This window comes from Physeter macrocephalus, chromosome 10 (assembly GCF_002837175.3).
Source record: "Physeter macrocephalus isolate SW-GA chromosome 10, ASM283717v5, whole genome shotgun sequence".
NCBI classification, from domain to species: Eukaryota; Metazoa; Chordata; class Mammalia; order Artiodactyla; family Physeteridae; genus Physeter; species Physeter macrocephalus.
The window spans coordinates 24,102,475-24,123,908 of NC_041223.1; positions in this window are offsets into that span (position 1 = coordinate 24,102,475).

Below are 21,434 nucleotides of genomic sequence, written 5' to 3' on the forward strand. Positions count from 1 at the left end.
TTTTTCTCATCACCTGAAAGAAAGCAAATGATTAAACACACACAAAAAGAGTAGAGAAGATATTTATTCCAGTTGATTATTCTGTTAGTATCACAGTCCAATACTGCCACCACCACCACTAGTGTAATATATAGATTTATGAACCCTAGAGCACAACAACTCACAATGTGAGCTGTGGACCTGGGTCACTATATAAAGTATAACTATTTCATGGTAAGCCAAATATAGAAATTAAGAATAAATGCTTAAAAAAAATTTAAGAATCTTTTATAACCAAAATACATGCAATATTATTGCATCTAATATTTTTTAAATGGATCTTATATTTTTGTCTTTTTAAAAATAATTTTATTTTTCAGTATTTTACATGGTAATGAGCCACAATGAATTAGATGTAAAGATAAATATTAATTTTTTAAAAAGTTTCCTTCACTACATGGTTTGAGAATCACTATGATATGGTCTTGGACAATGGCTTATCCACATCGTTTGCTGAGTGCATGAATGAAAAATAATTCTTAAAGGATAAATATTTAACAAGAAATGATATATTAATAGAAATTTTAGTGGTGAGTGATAACTTAAGCTTGTAGAAGTAATGTGGAGTGGTGGGGTGGGTAATAAAATGAGCACATTAAATTCTTCTTTTGTAATAAGGAATGTTGGCAAGTTATTATAGTAAAATTAAATTTGATGAGTAAAAAAATGAAAATACAAAACAATGATTGATCATTGATTATGCAAGCAAGTATATAAAATGTGGCCAGAATTATTCTCACAAAAATATCTATTGCCTTAAATGCATTTATTAGATTACAAAAATCAATTCAAGATCTAAGAAATACTACAACAATCATCCTTCTATCAATCAACTACAAGAAGAAATTGGACAAGATATAAAACAATTATTTTAGTACTTGGACAACAGGCAACCCATGTCTTTGTTCCTGAAAAGAGAGAAAACCTGGTAAGCCAAATGATTCCTTCAGTTTGCTAACTAGACAAATTTTCCAGGCCACATTTCAGGAAAGGAGAAGACAAAGAGATGAAAGCTCTCACTGAGTTGAAGAAACAGAGCTTAGAGTTTGAGGAGACCACCATGGGCAGGATTTGTGAAGTATACCAGAAATGCGGGAGCTGCCAAGAATAAAAGAGACAGAGGTTTTTCAGAAGGATTCTGTCAAATGTTTGTCCAACTACAGATCTGTGTGTGCATAGGGTGAGGTGAGAAAAATCATCACCAGAAACCTGCTGGTTGAATAATTTCTAGAGTTCAGTGAATAGATTATATTTCCTCCAGCTAAGGTGAGAAGAGTTTCTAACCCATGGAAAATTAAGTAGAATTTTCAGAGAGAGTATAATTACTAGTGAATCTAAATTACCATAGAATAAACACTGCCCTAAGAAAGCTTCAAACAAGACAAATATGCTAAAGTAATTTAACTATGATCCATAAATTATCCAAAATTATTTTCAAAATATAACAAAATCCAGAACCCAACCATGTAAAATTCTTATGTTAGGAATCCAGTGAAAAACTAATAAGAAATCTTCATGTAAAAAAAGGAGAAAAATCAATGAATAGAAATAGACCAAGGAATTTCAGGGATGATGACATTCACAGTCAAGTGTTAATATTACTATTATAAATATGCTCATTATTTGCTAGAAGAATCATGTCATGGAGAGAAATGGAAGATATGAAAAAGATCTTAATTAAACTTCTAGAGATGAAAATTGGAATACCTTAACTGAAAAGTAAACTGAATGAGATAAAGTGTAGATTGTATCTGGAGTAGAAAAATTCAATGAAGTTGAACACATCACAATAGAAATTTTCTAGAATAAAGCAAAGAGAGAGATTTTTTTAAAAAAGGATTTTAAAAAGTGAAAAGAGCCTCAGTGACCCATGGAACAATATACAGTTGTCCCAAACTCAGGTAATTTGATTCCTAAGGGGAGAAAATAGAGAGGAAGGGAAAAAACTATTTGAAAAATTATGGCCATAGATTTTTCAAATGTGTTGAATTCTATAAACTATCAGGTCTAAAATTCATAAAGCACATTTTAATATAATTACTTAAAAAATAATAAATAGGAAAATGAGATGCAATCAGAGATAAAAAGACATTGTATATGCAGGAAAAAGAAAAGAAGGTCAGGAGACATCTTGTCTGAGCCTTTGTATTCAAAGACAATGGAGCAGCCTCTTTATAGTCTGAGGGTGCAGGGGAATCGTTCACCTTAGAATAATATATCCAATAAAACTACATTTTAAAAATAAGAAGTAATTTTTTTCGGGAGGAACCAAAGCAAATATTATTCACTATAATCATGACTGCATTATGAAAATATTTATAGAAGTCCTTTAGGCAGAATCAAAGTGATCCCAGATGGAAAACTTAATCCACAGAAAAAAAGAGTAACTATCTGTGTATATATAAAATATATTTTTACTTATTATTTTCATTAAAATAATATTGAATATTCAATGCAAAATATAAGATATTGTGGAGTTTGAAACACATGGAATTAAAATGTATGGAAACAATAAATCAAAGGGTAAGAGGAGAAAATTAAACTTTATTATTATGTTTCTTACATTACATGTGGAATTGTATGATTTTGAAGATTGCTCAAAATTTTTACATGCATGTTGTAAACTCTAGAAAACCATAAAAAGTAAAATAAACAAGCATAATTAATGAGGCTTAATGAAACAAACTTTAAAATACTCAGTAAATCCAAAAGAAAGCAGAAAAAGAGGAAATTGAATCATATAACAGAATAAACGAATAGAACACAAATAGAAAAATGTAATTCCAAAAATATAAACTGAACAATTATATTAAATGTAAATGTTCTAAATACTTGAAATGATAGGTAGACATCAAACTGAATAAAATGCATGACTCAACTGTCTAAACTAATTCTAATTTAAATATCATGATATAGATACATTAAAGCAAAAGGATTAAAAATATATGTTGCAAGCAATAATCAAAAGAATGCTAAAATAGCTATTCTAACACCAGACCAACTATATTTTAAGAAATGAAATATTACCAGGGAGGAAAATGAGTGAAAATTCATAATAATAAAGGAGGAAATTCATCAAGAAAACCTAACAATTCTAATGAGGTAATTAGTAAGATAATAAGAAATAATAAATGATGGATAGATAGAGAGTTACATTTCACCCTTTCTTCTCTCAATCTTTTTAAAAGGTATAAAAATATATAAACTAATAATTATAACAATGTATCATTGGGTTTATTACATGCATAGATGTATAACAATATACAAAAGGGGTGACTTTTCAACAGAAATAATGAAAACATGAAACAAAATAATGTTATAATTAATATTCTAAAAAAAACTGTTAATCTAGAGTATTGCAGTATGAACTTGATATCAAAACCTGATCAGTACTTTGAAAATTAAAAGAAAATAAATAATAAAATCTTTTTAAAATTAACAAATAGAACATTAACAAATTGTACATAAAATAACAAAAATTAACAAATTGTACATAAAATAAGTAAAATGACTAAGTTGGTTTTGTACCAGGAATGCAAAGACAGTTTAACATTTAAAAAAATTAATCAATGCAATTCATCACATTTATCAGAAAAAAAGTAGAAAAATAGTAAAGTTATCTCAGACGGGTAAAAGAATGTTATATAAGTTAAAACTTATTAATGATTAAAAATATATGTTAGCAAACTAGGAATGGGGGGAAATTCCTTAATGTGATGTGTCTATCAAAAATTATTAGAGTCAATAGAATATTTAGCAGTGAAATATTGAAAGTTTTCCCTTTCAAATTGAGAACAAGACAAGTATTCCAGCTACTACTTTTATTCAACATTGTACTGAGGGTCCTAGCTCATGTAATGTGGCAATAAAAAGAAAAAATGGTATGAGAACTCTCAAAGAAGGAAATAAAACTGTCAGCATTTGCAAACAACTTGATTTCGATCATGAAGTAAGTACACAATAATAATCGGAATGTAATACAACACTCAGGTTGTTTAGAAGTGTGTTTAAAAAAAAAAGTGTGTTTACTAAATGCTTAAGAAAAGAAATTATTGAAAATATCCCAAACCTTAAAGAAATATGGAAAAGTTCCGAATTCATTCTCTTTATTATCATAACTGCAATATTCAAATAAGATGAGGGTAGCAGGAAATGAAAGAAAATAAAGGCAAAAAAAGAAGAGGACAAGGAAATTACTGAGCTTTATGTTAATCCATGAATTCAACAAACAATTAATTCTTACTTTGCTCAAAGAATATTCCAGGACCAGTGTTGCATAATTGGTAACTGTTATGATTATCTAAAAATATTTTCTTTTTAAAATCAGAGAACTGGTTGACGTGGGGGGAAGAGATCAAAGGGAGTAAACATTTAGAGAAAAATCTGTAGACATAGTAGATTATCACTAACTGCTCTATGGGGAATTTAATGGAAATCAGTCTCTAAGTTCAGAACAGGACATGATTTAAAGGTGGTTCAGCAATATTTCACAATTGATCAACAGCAAAGCAGAATTCAGGAATGAAGAAAATGTACAGAAAGAAATCGGTGTAATACTCCCATTATACACAAACTTATTCACACCATTAACTAACAGTCTCCTCTGTGTTAACATGCATGTGTACAACGTGAATAGGGTATTCAGGAGAGCAGTGAAATTGATTAAAAGCTTTGATCACAAGGTTTATCTAAGAAAGTTTACAAAGTGATTTGGGGACTTCCCTGGTGGTGCAGTGGTTAAGAATCTGCCTGCCAATGCAGGGGACACGGGTTTGATCCCTGGTCTGGGAAGATTCCACATGCCACGGAGCAACTAAGCCTGTGCGCCACAACTATTGAGCCTGCACGCTAGAGCCCGCATGCCACAACTACTGAGTCCACGTGCCCTAACTACTGAAGCTCATGCGCCTAGAGCCCGTGCTCCACAACAAGAGAAGCCACCACAATGAGAAGCCCGTGCACTGCAACGAAGAGTAGCCCCTGCCCGCTGCAACTAGAAAAGAGCCTGTGAGCAGCAGTGAAGACACAATGCAGCCAAAAAAAAAAAAATTAAAAAAATGATTTGGCCTCAGGTGAGATTTCAGAGGATGATGACAGCAGAATTTAAAGATATGTAGGAACATTATTGTTTTAGTGCTGATGGCCATTTCTGTTGAAATGAATGAACAAGGGACAAAAGTCTAAGAGTAAGACAGAAAGAATTTAAATGTGGAATGATGACTGCTCATGAAATGTATTTCTCTAAGTGATATCAAAATAATGATACCTAAATTAAATTGTCTATGTTTATACTGTCATGAAGCAATGGGGACAGAGTTAATGATCTGAGGTCACTTAAGTTCTGAAAATAATGTATTATATGTGTGTGTGTACATGTGTGTTCATAAATATATCATTCATATATTGTACACATACTATATAATATACTTATTGAAATCCTTATTTTACCTAGAGATATTGTCCTAAAATTTTAATGTAATGGATGTTATAATTAAAAATTAAACTTCGTTCTTAACAGTAGGAGATCTATTCACATAATATGTTTTAAGTTGTTATTTCCCTAATTACAAAAAGAAAGAAAATATACCCTCATTTCTCCTAAAGAGATTATGTCCACTGTCAGTGACTGCCCAGAAGAGAGTAATCATATCTAATTTTGGTTTCTTTTCCATTACATTATCTAGTTCAAATGGTGTAATATATAAATATTTTATTCCATTACAATCCTTTTGAATCATTTGAGATCTTAATTACAGTACAATTCCTTAGTTTATTTTATACAGAATGTTTATGCATATTATATCTTCAACAGAATCATTCACAGTAAACTAGTCATGAAGAGTGCTCAAATTTGAAAAATGTTTAAAAAGAGTCATTTTCTCAAATTTTAAAAGGTGTACTCTCCCTCTTCTCCAGCCCCAAGGTGAAGGTATGGAAGACACTAATGTTACCACATTTCTGCAATCCTAAAAGTTTTTGAGTGCCTTTCTATGTTACCTCAAAACTGAACTCTACATGTTTCAATCACTAAGTAATAAAAGTGTGAGGAAATTCTTTCCATTGTTGAAGACATAATAAAATCAGTGTAATGATTTTTGAGAAAGAAGAGAGCTAGGGGTGTTTCCATCTCACTTCTGTAAAGAATGACATAACAGAGGACTTCCCTGGTAGCTGAGTGCCCTACAGGCACCACAGTGGCTATAGCACACAAGACAGGCAAGGTTCATTGCATAAAGAGAGAAATCTGTCTTCATTTGAACTTTCCCCTTAGGCTTCAAATCTATTTTAAAAAAATGGACTGAAGCAATAACCAAAGGGATTTGCACCCCAAGAAAATCACCCTTTTGAATGACAGCTTTGCTGCTTGGGGAAAATTTATCATAATTCAACTGTTTCTACAATGAGGGGAAGCAAATGTAAACTCAGCTACCTGGACCCAGCCATTGAACTTAGATAATTATTTCCCAATCCAAAAAGAACATCCTGTTTCTTGTTGTTTTTTTGGTTTTTTTTTCCCCCTTTGGCATGCTCTGGTGTCTCTTAGCTTTGCTTTTTATAGATTTAATTGAAATTTCATAATCACAGAGTTCAAATACAGAACAGATTTGAGTCAGTACTCTGGAACAGTATCATTCCCTTAGACCTCTCCCTGGTGAAAAGGAAAAAAATATGTATATTCCCATGTTTTTATTAGACTTTGTGCTTCTCTTGATTCTCTGTATAAGACTCTGTGCTCTAAGGATACATGCTATTAAAGAAAAGCCTGAGGCAAAACTCAAAGGGGAAGTGAGGCAGGTGAGCTCACCTAGATTATGGGTTTAGCAAGTTTATTGGAGAATTTAAAGCGAAAAAAATAGAAGGAAAAACACTTGGGATTCAGCAAAAGCCAAAACGAATTTGGACAAAATCTGTCATGAAACGATGTGTATTTTTAAAAGAAATGTAATCTGCATTTCTGACTCATTTACAATGACCTTATCAAAATGTCATGTAATGAAAGTTATTCAGGGTCCAGTAATTCTTTTAAGCTTCTAAATAGCATTTCAAAACATTTTTTTTGGTTGATTACAAATGGACTCAAATTCCAAAATTTCCACCAAGGTCAATAAAATTCTCAGGAGTCATCATACTGAAACAGAATTTCAACTCTGCAATTTTTGCTTTCTAGCGTGAATCATTAAAATAGCTCTGGGATGCTTAATTCAGTTGGTGACTTTGGATTGCATAATTATAGACAATCAAACAAAAATCATGAAAAAGCTTCTAGGAATAGATTTAAAAATAAATTATTTTGCACATTTATTATCTATTGCAAAAAAAAAAAAAGTTACCAAACTCACCCTCTAACATTTTTGCTCTACAGTGTAATAGTAGTTTCTTAATGTTTCCTTAGGAATTAGGAGGTTGACATAGGACACATTAATGATGTAGTAGACTCCTGGTGCTCACACATTTTCCATGTTCTATATCCTTTGTATTAGCTCGCAGAGAAAAACAGACAGTTGGAGATGGAGGTTATTGTGATAATTTAATTCAAATCCTGCGAGTTAAAATGGGAAGTTGCATTATAGGAAGTTTAAATTTTCTGCCCAAGGGAACATTATTATTTTGTGGCAGAACTAGTCTAGATCCCCAAATACATGTATAAACTTTCTGTAATATGCTTACCTCTCTTTCTGAAGATTGTCAAAACCTGCCTTCTGTAGGGCCAATCATCAAAGGACATTGTCTAGCCCAAGGCATGACAATCTCTTGCTTAGACTATTACAATTGCCTCATAACTGGTTCTTGCTTTAGTCTTGCCTCTCTAAAGTCTGTTGCTGACCTAGTAGTGAGACTGACCCTATAGATCTTTTAACCCCGTTTAAAACCTCCCATTAACTATTACTTGGTTTCCTCTTCCGTTTTGACTAAAAGAATACTTACTCTGTCCTATAGGACCCTATGATGGTGTAGATCCTGGTACACTAACAAAGTGAAGTCCCATCACTTCTGTACCTGCTGACTGTTCTCTTATCATTCTGCCCCATCATCTCCTCTTACTGTTCCCAGCTGCCAATGACACTGCTGCCCCAGAGACTTTGAACTCAGTGCCTCATTTGTATAAAGTTCCCCCATTCCCCGCCAGTTATCCCCATGGCTAAGTCTCGCATTCAGCTCTCTGCTCAATGTCAGCTCCTCAGAGAGACTTGTCCTCCATTCCCTACGTAAAAAACATCTCCTTTTACCCTCTTTGCCTAGGTTTTGCTTAGTTTACTTTCTGGAACTCAATACTAATTGACAGCATATCTATGTCGCTTTGATTATTGGTCTTAACCTGTTCCAACCACTGGAATATAAATTCCATGAGGAAAGAGACATTATTTCCCAGCACACTGAACAGTGCCTAGTAGATAGATGCACTCATAACTATGTGTGGGCCTATTGGAAAGTACGCCTCAGTGGAGACCCATAGGGTATTTATATGAATGTGATTAAAATACTCATTTGCCCCTTTGAGCCAATGCATGCTTAATATTTGCCCACATAACACTCAGGCCAATGTACTGAAGTACTAGAAGACGACGGATGCTTCTGCTTCTGCTTCTACTTCTATACTTCAAAATCATCAGAGAATCCATCCTCCATGTGTCTATCAATGACTCCCAGACAGAGTTTCTTTCCTAATCCCTACTTACCTATGAAGGAATTAATTACTGGTCTTTCCACCTCTCCCATCTCTTTGTGTCAAATTTTCCTCTTCATGGGTTTGTCAATGTAAAGGCAATGATTATAGACATCTGTCACTAAACCAAAAGAAGATGCATGTTGCGTTTACTAAAATGAGAATGTGCTTTAGTAGATACCGTGTAAATGAGAAAAGTCAAGTCTCTGAGTGTTGAGAGTTCAGCCTCACCCAGAACTGATCCCCACTCTTGTTCACACTTGCTTGCTCTACCTTCATCTGTGGTTCTGTCATCAAGCCTAGCGATATTGGTTCCTGCTCTTGTGGTGCATGGTTCCAATCTCAGCACCACCATCATCATGTTCCTTTGGTTTAGTTTCATAATTTTGTTGATTTTGGAATTCTGTTATACAAAATATCTTGTAGTCACTTATTAATTAGTCATTTCCAAAGAGCTACAATTGCTGCTCAAATCACTAGCAATCAGGGACAATGCAGTTAATCTTGAAAAGCAGAGAAATTCTAGGATCTGCTTCCATAATTGTAATGACAAAAGATTATAAACAAAAGTGGGAGTGGAGATAGAGAGGTCACATCATCAACAAAAGACTTAGGAAATAATACATTCTTATTCTTTATTTTTTGCTCAGTTACTTGTCTAATATCTTTTTGGATTGAGAACCATGTCTAAACCTGGTTATAAATACACTACAATACGGGCAAAAAGGCTGGGTACATTCAAAGATGAACAAGGAATAGTTGCTAGTCTTGTTGAAATGATAATGATGTAATGGTAAATGCTTGAAAGAGGTATACATACATTATTTAAATTTAATAATTTTACTAATAAGGACTGGAAAATCATGGGACACATTTCAAATTATTAGCTGAAATATATATCCACAAAAAATGCTAGATATTATCATTGCCTTATTTTAGTATTTCATATTCTCATCACTCTCTATCACTTATATATGAATCATCTTTGTTTTCTAGTTCGACAATGATGACAAAAAATACTGAAGTAGCTATAAGCTATATCCTGAGACTCCTCTAGGGTCCAAAGGGTTGTTTATGAGATTGGGGAAGGCTGTAGGTGATGTCCATATCATATAGACATATATGATAATGAAAAAGGGAGTTCAATAATAATTAGTTCCATTATTCATCCACATTCAGAAATTGTATAGCTGTACTCTTTACAAGACCTTGTTTCTCCTTAGAAAGAACAATGTTTGAATTTGTCTCTGCGCTGGCCATATTGGAGGCTTAAATTTTCCAATCTTCCCTTAAGCCATAAGACATGTGGAGAAAAAAACTACAAGAATGTTTCTTAACCAGTTTCAATGGCATTTACCTATGGGATATTAACATACAAAATCACCAGCAAGGAACAGCTGGATGTCAGCCAGCTACCAGTTTGGAAGCAATGCTGAGAGCAATTCACTTTTGTTAGTTTCGACATGTGGAATTGATGGATGATAGCAGTACACTTGAGCAGCTGGCCATGTAGGAAACTGAAACAAGTCTGGTCAAAAACAGAATATCTACCTTAAGAACACCCAGAAGCACAATTGAGCCTAACTCTGGATTTCTGGAAAACAGAAAGAGCAAAACAAATTAATTTTTAGAACAATTATCACAAAGAAGTCTGTGCAAGTCAAGTTCTACACAGCTATTATAAATATCAAACATATGACATTATTAACTTAAAACAGAGCACAGACATACCATCCATGCCAAACCAATGAGATCAGTGAAGACTCATCATACAGGTGGATAAATTTATCAAAGTCTTTCAAATTCTTCCTGGTAGCAGACAAGATTGATTGATTACTATGTATGGAACTGTAAAGCTAATAGCATTACTGGGAAAATATAATACCCTAATTTTTTTTGGTTTGTGTTTATTTGGGGATCAGCCTTTGTTATGTTTAACATGCTAGATTGCATTCAATAGGCTAAAGTTGCCATGTAAATGTTGGATTCCAGATTTCAAAAATAAGTGCTGTTTTCTGAATTAAGCCAAGGAAGCTGTTTGAGGTATGAACCATGTTTGGAAACTATGTTCTTAATAATAATGTTTTAGAAGTGGAATATTCTTTAGAACATCTAGAGAAAAACACAATTACTTTACACGAAGTTGTAAAAATAAAATATATAGAACATATTGAAACTTGCTTTGTAAACTGGGGATATAAGAAAGCAAAACTGAAATTTCAAATATGAATAAATCTGTATTGAACAGAACTTGAAATAGATGACACACTTAAATGAGGTAACTTAGGACATTTCATTAAAGGGGCTATTTGTGGAGAATTTTAAGAGAAACCAATAAGAAATGGAGCTGGCAACAATGGGAAGCACTCGGCAGCCTTGTCCTGAAGGGGACAGGGAAGGAACAGTTCCTGGAAACCAGCAAAAATACTTATAAGGAAAAGTCCCTGAAGCCCAACCAACCCAAGCTGTGATATTAGGTACAGAAATACAAACTCTCCACAGCAACACAGAGAGGGGATCATAGGAATAAATACCCCAACATCATTGTCCTCCTACCTTCTAATATCCTGCAAGGGCTTCTCACTGGCAAGAGAGTACATTGATGCTAGACTCATAAGGCTCATCTTCCCTTCCCAGGACAAGATGAATAGAAAGAGATGAAGGAGGAATAAAGAAGGAAAAATGGTTGAAGGAAGAATAGATGAAGGAAGAATCTGGAAAAGCAAACAGAAGATACGTGACAAACAGTCAACCCCAGGCTAATATCATTAGCTACTAAAAAATATAGAAATAGGTCACAACAAAACACTCTATCATAATCTTAGTTAACATTGGAGTTTTGTGAAGATATAATAAAAAATAAATGTAAAATACTTAGCCCAGAAGAGAATGGTTCCTTTCCTCTCCTTCTTTGGTAAATTATTTGTGTCACTGAAGATGTCGAGGTCATCTTGATTTATCCCATGTGTAGTGTTTGGTATTTTATCAGCTTCATCAGTGAAGGAATATAAAGCCAAATATTTGTTGCAATGTATGCTCAAGGAAGGAACAGGAAATAATTATGGAACTACTACTGTGAAAGGCACTCCAAGTATCTAAATATGAGATCTGACAGATTATAGTTAGAGTCAAACATTGTGAGTTTAGGTTAAACCCAGTTATCGTAGGAGAGTATAAAAAATATTCTTCATGCTAACTTTTCCTCATAATACCTAAGTAGTATTCATATAGTGAACTTTTCTTCTTATATTTATGATAACTTTGGGTGTATTAAGAATTATGAGATAAAGTATACACAAATAAAAATTTTAAATACCTCATATCCCTATTCTAGAATATTCATAATCATTACAATTTATTATCTTTATTTTTATAAAATAAATAACCTACAATATGAAACTTTAATAATATAATAAAATTAAAGGATTTATACAAAATTAGATATTAAAGTATTAAGAAAACAATATACCAATAAAATATTATAGTTATTTTCCAATGAAAAAATATAAAATTAACAAGTAATACAATTGCAAATAAAAGCTTTAGTAGAAAAGTATCATTTAGACTATAAATTGATTCTACTGCAGTTCCACTCCTGGAAAGATAGAGTATAATTACTTTCCCTATTATTCCCACTAAGTAAAACTACAAACCTTGGACATTACATTTAAAACAAACATAGGCAGACTCTGAACGGTGGGAGAAGAAGGAAGACTTACTGGAGACCGCGGGACCTGAAGAAAAGCACAGTGTGAGTTCCTTGGGTTTTCTTTTAGCCCCAGATGTCCCAGAATTTGTTTCAAAAAAATGAGTGACCCCCAAAAAACAACAAGTGCAGACAAAAAGGAGTTCAACAGAAGTCACTTCTCTTAAGCAAAAAGACCAGGAAAGGCCTAACAAGACAGAAAACTGTTAGACAATAAAAGTTTTACTTCAGTGAAATATCACAGAAAAAAACTATAGCCTCCAACCCCAATGCCACCTGGAAAGACTAAGTGGAAAACCTAGACTCCACCTCTAGCCAGGCTATAATAAAGCATACTAACTCCCATGCTGGCTGGTATCAGAGAAGCCAAATGAGACACTGGTATTGTTATGGGCTCAGTTGTGTCCCTTGAAATTCGTATGTTAAAGCCCTAAACTTCAGTACCTCAGAATGTAATTACATTTGGAAATAGACCCTTTAAAGTGGTAGTTATGTTAAAATGGGGCCCTGGAGCGGACTCTAATCCACTAGTACTTGTGTCCTTATAAAGAGAGGAGAACAAAACACAGACAGGTACAGGGGGAAAACCATGTGAAAACACAGTTAGAAGGCAGCCATCCACAAGCAAAGGAGAGAGGCCTCAGAACAAATGACCGTGCTGACACCTTGATCTCAGACTTCTAGCCTCTGGAACTATGAGAAAATAAATTTCTGTTGTTTGAACTACCTAGTGTATGGTACTTTGCTATGGCAGCCATAGGAAACTAATACTAATAAGGGAATCACAGAGGCCACATGGAGAGCAGAAATGAGGTACTTCTCTTATCCTAGGCAGGGTGATATCAACAGAGGCCTAGTGGAAGCTGGAACTCCCCTACCCCAACTAACAATAACTAGGAGTCAACTGAGGTGGAGTAGAGAATCTGGAGATTGGCAGAGTGAAAAAGATTGACCAAACCATATGCTATCAAAAAGGACTTTAGTTAAAATAAAACAATGTAAGAAGGTTGAAAGTAAAAGGAAGGAAAAAGACAGGCCATGCTACATTAATCAACAGAAAACAAAATTGGCTACATTAACATCAGATAAATAGACTTAAGAATGAAAATTACCAGAGACAGAAAGAGACATTGAATCCTGCAAGAAGATCCCAAAATCCTAAATGTGTATGCACCAAAAAACATAAGTGAAAGATAGGTGAAGTAAAAACTGAAAGAAGAAATAAATTTACAATTATAATTGGAGATTTCAATACCTCTCTCTCAACAATTGACAGAACAATTATACAAAAAAAATCAGCAAGATATAGAAGTTCAAAAGTTCAACATAAACTATCAGGATCTAATCAGCATTCATAGGTATGATAATATAATACTCTACCTAACATTAGTAGAAAACATTTTTTCATGGGCCTATGGAACATATACCAAGGTAAACCATATTCTGGGCTAAAAGGAAAATCTCAACTCATTCAAAGTAAATAAATCGTTCAGAGTATACTCCATTATCACAGTGCAATCAAACTAGAAATCAATAATAGAAAGCTGAAAGGAAAATCTGCAAACACTTGTAACTAAACAATTCACCTCTGAATAAGCCATGAGTCAAAATGAATCTCAAGTGAAATAAAAAATACATTGAGTTGAATGAAATGAAAACACAGCATATCAAAATGTGTTGGATGCAGCTAAAGTAGGTAGAGAGAATAATTTATAGCACTAAATGCTTTTTTATCGAATAAGAAATATCTCAAATCAATAGTATAAACTCCTATCACAAGAACCTAGGATATTGAGAACAACATAAACACAGAGCTAGCGGTAGGAAGAAAATAATAAAGATGAGAGCAGAAATCAATGAAATTAAAAAGAGAAAAACAATGCAGAATATTAATAAAAGAAAAACTGTTTTTTTAAAAGATTAATAAAATTGATCAACTTCTAGCAAATTATCAGTATCAGGAAGGGAACAAGGGATATTACTATAGACACTGTAGACATCAAAAGAAAAGTAAGAGAATACTACAAACAGTACTACACACACAAATTTGATAACTTAGATGAAATGGACTAGTACACCTAAAAGCACGAGCTACCACAACTCACCCAACATGTAACAGGTAATTTAAATGCCCTATAAGAATTAAGGAAATTGAATTCACAGTTTAAAAAACTCCCTAAAAAGAAATCCCCAGGGCCAAATGTTTTCACTGGAGAATTCTATCAAATATTTAAAAAAGAATTAACACCACCTCTACTCAGTCTCTTTCAGAAAACAGAAGAGGTAATATTTCTCAATCCATATATAAAGTCAGTGTTATTCTGACACCGAAACCAGAAAGAAAAGAAAACTATACATCAATATTCCACAAGAAATTAGATACAAATATCCAAAATGGGGTTTATTGCAAGGAGGTTAAGTAGGTCCAATATTTAAAATTCAACCTATGTAATTCATCACATTGACAAGCTAAATAAGAAAAATCTTATGATCATATCAATTTGTCAGAGGAAAAAACATTTTAAAAGTTTTAACATCCATTCATGATAAAAACTAAGTAAAGTAGGAATATGGGAGAAACTTCCTCACCTTGATAAAGAACTTATACAAGAAAACATCAGACAACATCATATTTAATGATTATTGAATGTGTTTTCTCTAGGATTATACACAAAGGAAGGATACACTATTCAACATAATGATGAGGTTCTAGCCAGCGCAATAAAGCAAGACAAGGAAATAAAAGCATACAGATTGAAAAGGAAGAAACTGTCCCTATTTGCAAATGACGTGATTGTCTACATAGGATATCCTAAAGAATCTACAAAGAAACTCCTAGAACTAATAAGTGAGTTCAGCATGTCAGAGGAAACAAGTGCAACATCAAAAAAAATCAATTATATTTCTTGACACTAACAATGAAAATGTGAAAACCAAAATTTAAAATGCAATACCATTTACATTCACTCAAAAAATGAAACACTCATATACGAATAAAACAAAATATCCATAGGACTTTTTTGCTAAAAACTATATAACACTGATGAAATAAATCAAAGATCTAAATAAATGAAGAAATATACTGAGATCATGGATTTAAAGACTCAGTATAGTGAGTTGTCAATTTTTGCCAAATTGATGCATTGTTTTAATTGTTCAAAATCCCAGCAATATTTTAGTATATATAGACAAGTTTATTCTAAAATGTATATGAAAAGGCAGAATAATAAGAATGGCCTAAACAATTTAGAAAAGGAATAAAGTGGAAAGTCACTTTACTCCAATTCAAGACTTTTCATATAGCGATAGTAATCAATATCATATGGTATTAACAGAAGGATAGACACATAGATTGATGGAACAGAAAAGAGAACCCAGAAGATCTCCACACAAGTACAGCCAACTGATGTTTGACTAAAGTGCAAAAGCAACTCAATGGAGGAAGGATAAAATTTTCAAGAAATGCTGCTGGAGCAATTGGAAATCCAGAGGCAAATTAATGACAAGCAATTGAAGCCTCACATTTTTTGCAAAAATTAATTCAAATTGGATTATAGATTTAAATGTAAACATAAAATTGTAGTATTTTTAGAAGGAAATATAGCAGAAAATTTAGGGGGATCTATGATTTGGTGAGAGTTATTAGACATGACACCAAAAGAATGATACACAATAAAAAATAATAAAGTGAAATTCATCAAAAAATAAATATATTTGATCTCTGAAGGAATATGTTTAGAGGATGAATAGAAAATCAACAGAGCGGGAGAAAATATTTGCAAGTGCATATCTGACAAAGGAAGAGTATCTAGAATACATAAAAAGCACTAAAAGCTCAACAGTAAAAAACAATGAAAATATAAAATGAACAAAAGACATTTTACCAAAGTGGATATACAGTTAGCAAATGAGCTCATAAAAAGATGTTCAACATCACTAGCTATTAGAGAAATGCTTAAGACCACACGGATTTATCACTAATGTTGGAACAGCTAAAATTTAAAATACTGACAATAGCAAATGTTGGTTAGGATGCAGAAAAAATGGATCTCTCATACATTGCTGGTTGGAATGTAAAATGATAGAGTCATTCTTGAAAATAGTTTGTCAGTTTCTTTCTAAAAAAATTAACTTTATTTGCTATATGAGCTAACAATAGCTTCTCTTTGTATTTATCCCAGTAAAAGTAAATTTTATGGCCACACAAACACCTGCACATGCCTGTTCATAGCAATTTTATTTTTAATTAACCTGAAATTAGAAATAATCCGATGTTCCTTAATTGGTAAATGGTTCAACAAACTGTACAATACCATATGTATACCATGGACTACTAGTAAGCATTAAAGAGGAACAAATTGTTGATACATGAAACGGTTTATACAGCTCTCAAGGGCATTATGCTGAGTGAAAAAAGCCAGTCTCTAAGGGTCAGACAACATATGATTTCATTTATATAGCATTGCTGAAATGACAAAATTATAGAAATGGGAAATAGATTAGTGGTTGTCAGAGTTTAGGGATGGTGGAAGAAAGGATGGAAGCTATGACTATAAAGAGGTGGCATGACAAAGATCTATGCGGTGATATAATAATTCTGTATTTTGATTGGGGTGGTGGTTACACAAATATACACATGCGATAAAATGAATGCCAATACCAATTACCTGGTTTTGATATTTTACTATAGTTATGTAAGAAGTAACTATTAGGGGAAACTAGATAAAGGGTACACACAGCCCCTCTGTATTTTTTTAATTTCTTGTGAATTTATAATTATTTCAAAATAAGTTTTTTTTTAAAAGACTACAAGTCACAAATTCAGGAAAAGTTAATTTTAGAGTCTAAGCAAAAATCACAAGAATTGGCAGCCCTCATATTTCGGAAAAATATTAGAAAAAAATACCAATAATGTGGTGAAGGTAGGTTATCTCAAAGGCCCCTAGGATTTAAGACATATGTAAATATAAAATATATTTAAAATGAAAGGCTCCTCCAGAGAAAGATAGACGGCAACATATATTTCTTTGTACACTCCACATTATTCAAATGATATTTTCCCAGGGAATTGAATTGTGAATTAGCATAAATTAAGTAATGTAAACTATTGATTGAGAAGTATCATTTAAATATCTGCCTTAGATCAGCACTCTAAGTACCTAAATAAAAGTCTAAATATACATTGCTTGAGCAGATGTACATTGAAGAAACACAGAAAACACTCTGAAGTTCAAATGAAACTAAAAAAAAAAAGCTTCTTCTTAGTCAAATCCAGATACATTGAGAGAACTAGTCTCTAAATTTTCAGCTTCATAGGAAAATATAACTATGTTGTGCTTAGGGATCTTGTCCAGAAAAAATGAAAAAGTAACCATATTCACTAACATCTTAGGGAAGCTTTCCCTTACCCACAACTAGATTGTTTGTCCCTGTTAAATATTTTCATAAAACTTTACACTTCTCTTAAACTTACAAAATGACATAGCTAATAGCTGTCTTTCTCAATGGGCTGTAAGTTTCTTGGGAGATGGACAAATGAATATACTCCTATATATTAACTGATAAATCAATTAAGCTATATGTAGATATATATTTACCTCATTAGTTTCTATCCCTTAATACCTAAAACACTGAATTATACAGCTTACATACTCAATCTGTGTGGAATAAATTATTTTCCCCGTATAACATATGAAAATCTCAAACTCATTAGTTAAGGAAAATCTAGCTGAAGGTCAAAGTAAAGAATACAAGAGGGCTTCCCTGGTGGCGCAGTGGTTGGGGGTCCACCTGCCAATGCAGGGGACGCGGGTTCATGCCCTGGTCCGGGAGGATCCCACATGCCGCGGAGCGGCTGGGCCCGTGAGCCATGGCCGCTGAGCCTGCTTATCCAGAACCTGTGCTCCACAACGGGAGAGGCCACGACAGTGAGAGGCCCACATACCGCAAAAAAAAAAAAAAAAAAAAAAAAAAAGAATACAAGAAGTTTAAAAATGAAGATAAAAACCAAAGTTTAAGAGTGAGGTTAAAAAGAAAAAATAGCAAGGGTGGAGAAATTTTAAAATTTTATATTCACTTCAGTCCAGCAAATCTTTACTGAGGGTCTATTATGCGCAAGCCAATGTTTTTGCTGTCTGGTCTTTTGAATTCAGGAATATTAGAAATGTTAACAGACAGGAACCACACCAGAACTCTTATTATGTGAAATAAGATTCCTGATCTCTTATTATGTGAAAACTTGAGCAAAAGGAATGGTATTGGTGTTGACATTTAAGTAAAAACAAATGCTGTGTATTTCTCTATATATCTTCTACTTCTGTAAAGAAAAAGAAAAATTCTGCACATGACTTTGGCTCTCTTAAATAAATTAGAGTACAATACAACACATAGAGAATAGTTTTCTAATATAATTTAATGCCTAATTAAGTAAAAATTAAATGTGCCCTACCTGGGATCTAGAAAATAAAATTATCTTTCTACTTTTAAACTGAAGTTACATAATAGGAAGTTAAAGGGAATTTTATTAGACACTGTTATGTCCTTTAAAGATATCAACTATGTATCCTAATTCTCTTAACATAAAACAGCCAAAAATTTCCAAGGTCTGAGTGAAAACTGAGATGCTTGAATATGAATTCAGACATTGCAACTCAGCAAAAGGAACTCTGCACGAAGAATCAGAGACCTAAATTCTCTTCTGTCATTCTCAAGGTCACAAAGAAACTTCCATAGCAAATGTAATTTGGCTTTTCCAGAGCTTCTAGTTTATCAATTGCACAATGATGGAATTCTTGCTTGATCTTTCCTGTCTGAATCCATAGTGTTTAATGAGGCACAGGAGAGCTGAGGAAGTAAATTACTTTCCATTCATCATTCATTTATTCACTCACTCACATATTCATTCATTTGTTCACCAAACATTATCGAGCAAAGTATATTTGCTCAAACATTAATAAGATTAATAAGATACTTTCCAGTGACACATATGCAAATAGATATATCCCATTAAAAAGCTGTACAAAGGACAGAACAAACTAACTCTGAAGCAGTTAGAGGTTTCTACTTTGAAGCTTAACCTAAGACCTGGAATATGGTATTTATTTATTATTCAATTCCATAAGTAAAGCAAGCATCTATTGAGTGCCAAATTTGACAGGCACTGGGCCATGTACTGGGGAGACAAAAAAGACTGCACACAGGCCTCTGTCATTAGGAGTTTATGGACTATCACTATCAATGACATGTTATATATTTGATCATATATTGCTGTAGGGACATAAAGTTGATCGTCCAACCCAAACTAGGAGTCAGAGGTCAGGAAAGACATCACAAACATGTGCTATTTGAGTCTGACCAGTCAAGTTTAGGATTAAGTGTAGAGATTTCTACTTCCACCATAATAACACTTCTTAGATTTCCCATGAGGACCACATTTTCTGTCTTATCAAACCATGGTCCAAGTGGTACCTCCACCTAAAACTCCACAGATAGATATAGTGCCTTAGATGAAGCCAATCACTGCATGGGACCCTCCTTGCCACAGAGGTTCTTCAGCAATAATCATATTATCCAGGCCTTTTATTCCAGCAGCCCAGTTCACTAATTGATTCTGGAATGCACTAAACAAAATTAATTCACATAGAGTGAGGAAAGTAGAATCAAGAGATGGAGTGGGCCAGGGCATAGGTGAGAGCAACACACAAGAAGTACTTAACATAGAGAAGGTGTAGATAGGTGGACAACTCAGGAGAGTGCATGAGACAATTATTTTTTACCATAAATATTTTAAAAAAGACTTTGGAGGATAACAACAAGATTGTGGTGCAGAAGAATTTTTGGCAGGGGAGTGACAAAGTGATTTTTGAAACAGAATAGTCCTTTGACTGTGTAATGAATGAAGTGAAAGAAGACTGAAAACAGGTAAATGAGTTAAGGCGCTGTTGATGTCATCCAGGAAAGAAAGATGAGATTCAAAACGCAAGTGGAAAGAAAGAGAAGAGAAGGGAAGAAATGGCCAATATCACTGAGATAGAATTAGCAGGATATGGGAATTGAGAAAGATAGTAATACAGGCTGAATTCCAAGTTGTCTCTTGTGAGGAAGAATGAATAATGAGATCAATCACCAAAATAGGAAGTACAAGAAAAAGAGCAAGCTCGGGTAAAAAAATATTGAGTTCTGTTTCAATCACATTAAACTTTAAGTACTTTGACTTATGCAAGTGGAAAGACTCAATAGGTAATTTAAAAGTTGTTGCAGAACGTGAGGTTTTGAAATCTTTTACAAATCAGATGTAAATAGCCATGTATATGGATGAGTTAAAATGGAGTGAGTATGTATTATAGGATAAAAGAAGTTAAGAATATGACTCTAGGAAAGAGAATAATAAAATATAGTCATAGAGATAAGAGAACATTGAATCTTGGAAACCAAGGGGAATAGAGAATGGATCAAGGAGAGCATAATCAATACTATTAAAAACAGTAGAATTTTTTTTAAAAGATAAACAAGTAACCATCATTGTATTTTCAATAAAGACATTTCTGGCTCTCTTGAGGAAAACTGTTTTAGTGAAGAGATTTTTTTTTTTTTTTTCGCTAGATTCAGGACTACAGGTGGGATGAGGGAGATGGAGACTTTGAGGGTAGACCAATAGTTCAATAAATCTGGCAGTAAAATGACAGACATGTATGGTAGTGGCTTGAGGGTATAGGATAGAAAGATTTTGGTTTAGAATTTTTGCTCTTTTGCTAGTTAATGTGGGAGATCGGTATATTTTTTTGCTACCTGGGAAGATCCAGTAGGAAAAAATATGGCTGAACATATGGGAAAGAAAAGGTGTAGCTGAGAGTGAGGTCTCTGATGAAGCAGGAGAGAATGAACTCTAAAATGAGAGATTAGAGAGAGGAGTTAACACTGGAAAACAGGGATAGAGTTGGGGTTAACTGAGTGAGCTGGGCCTGGGTATGGTGGTGGGGACGGTGCTGTGATGAGATGGACGTGATAAAGATGTGGGAAATGGAG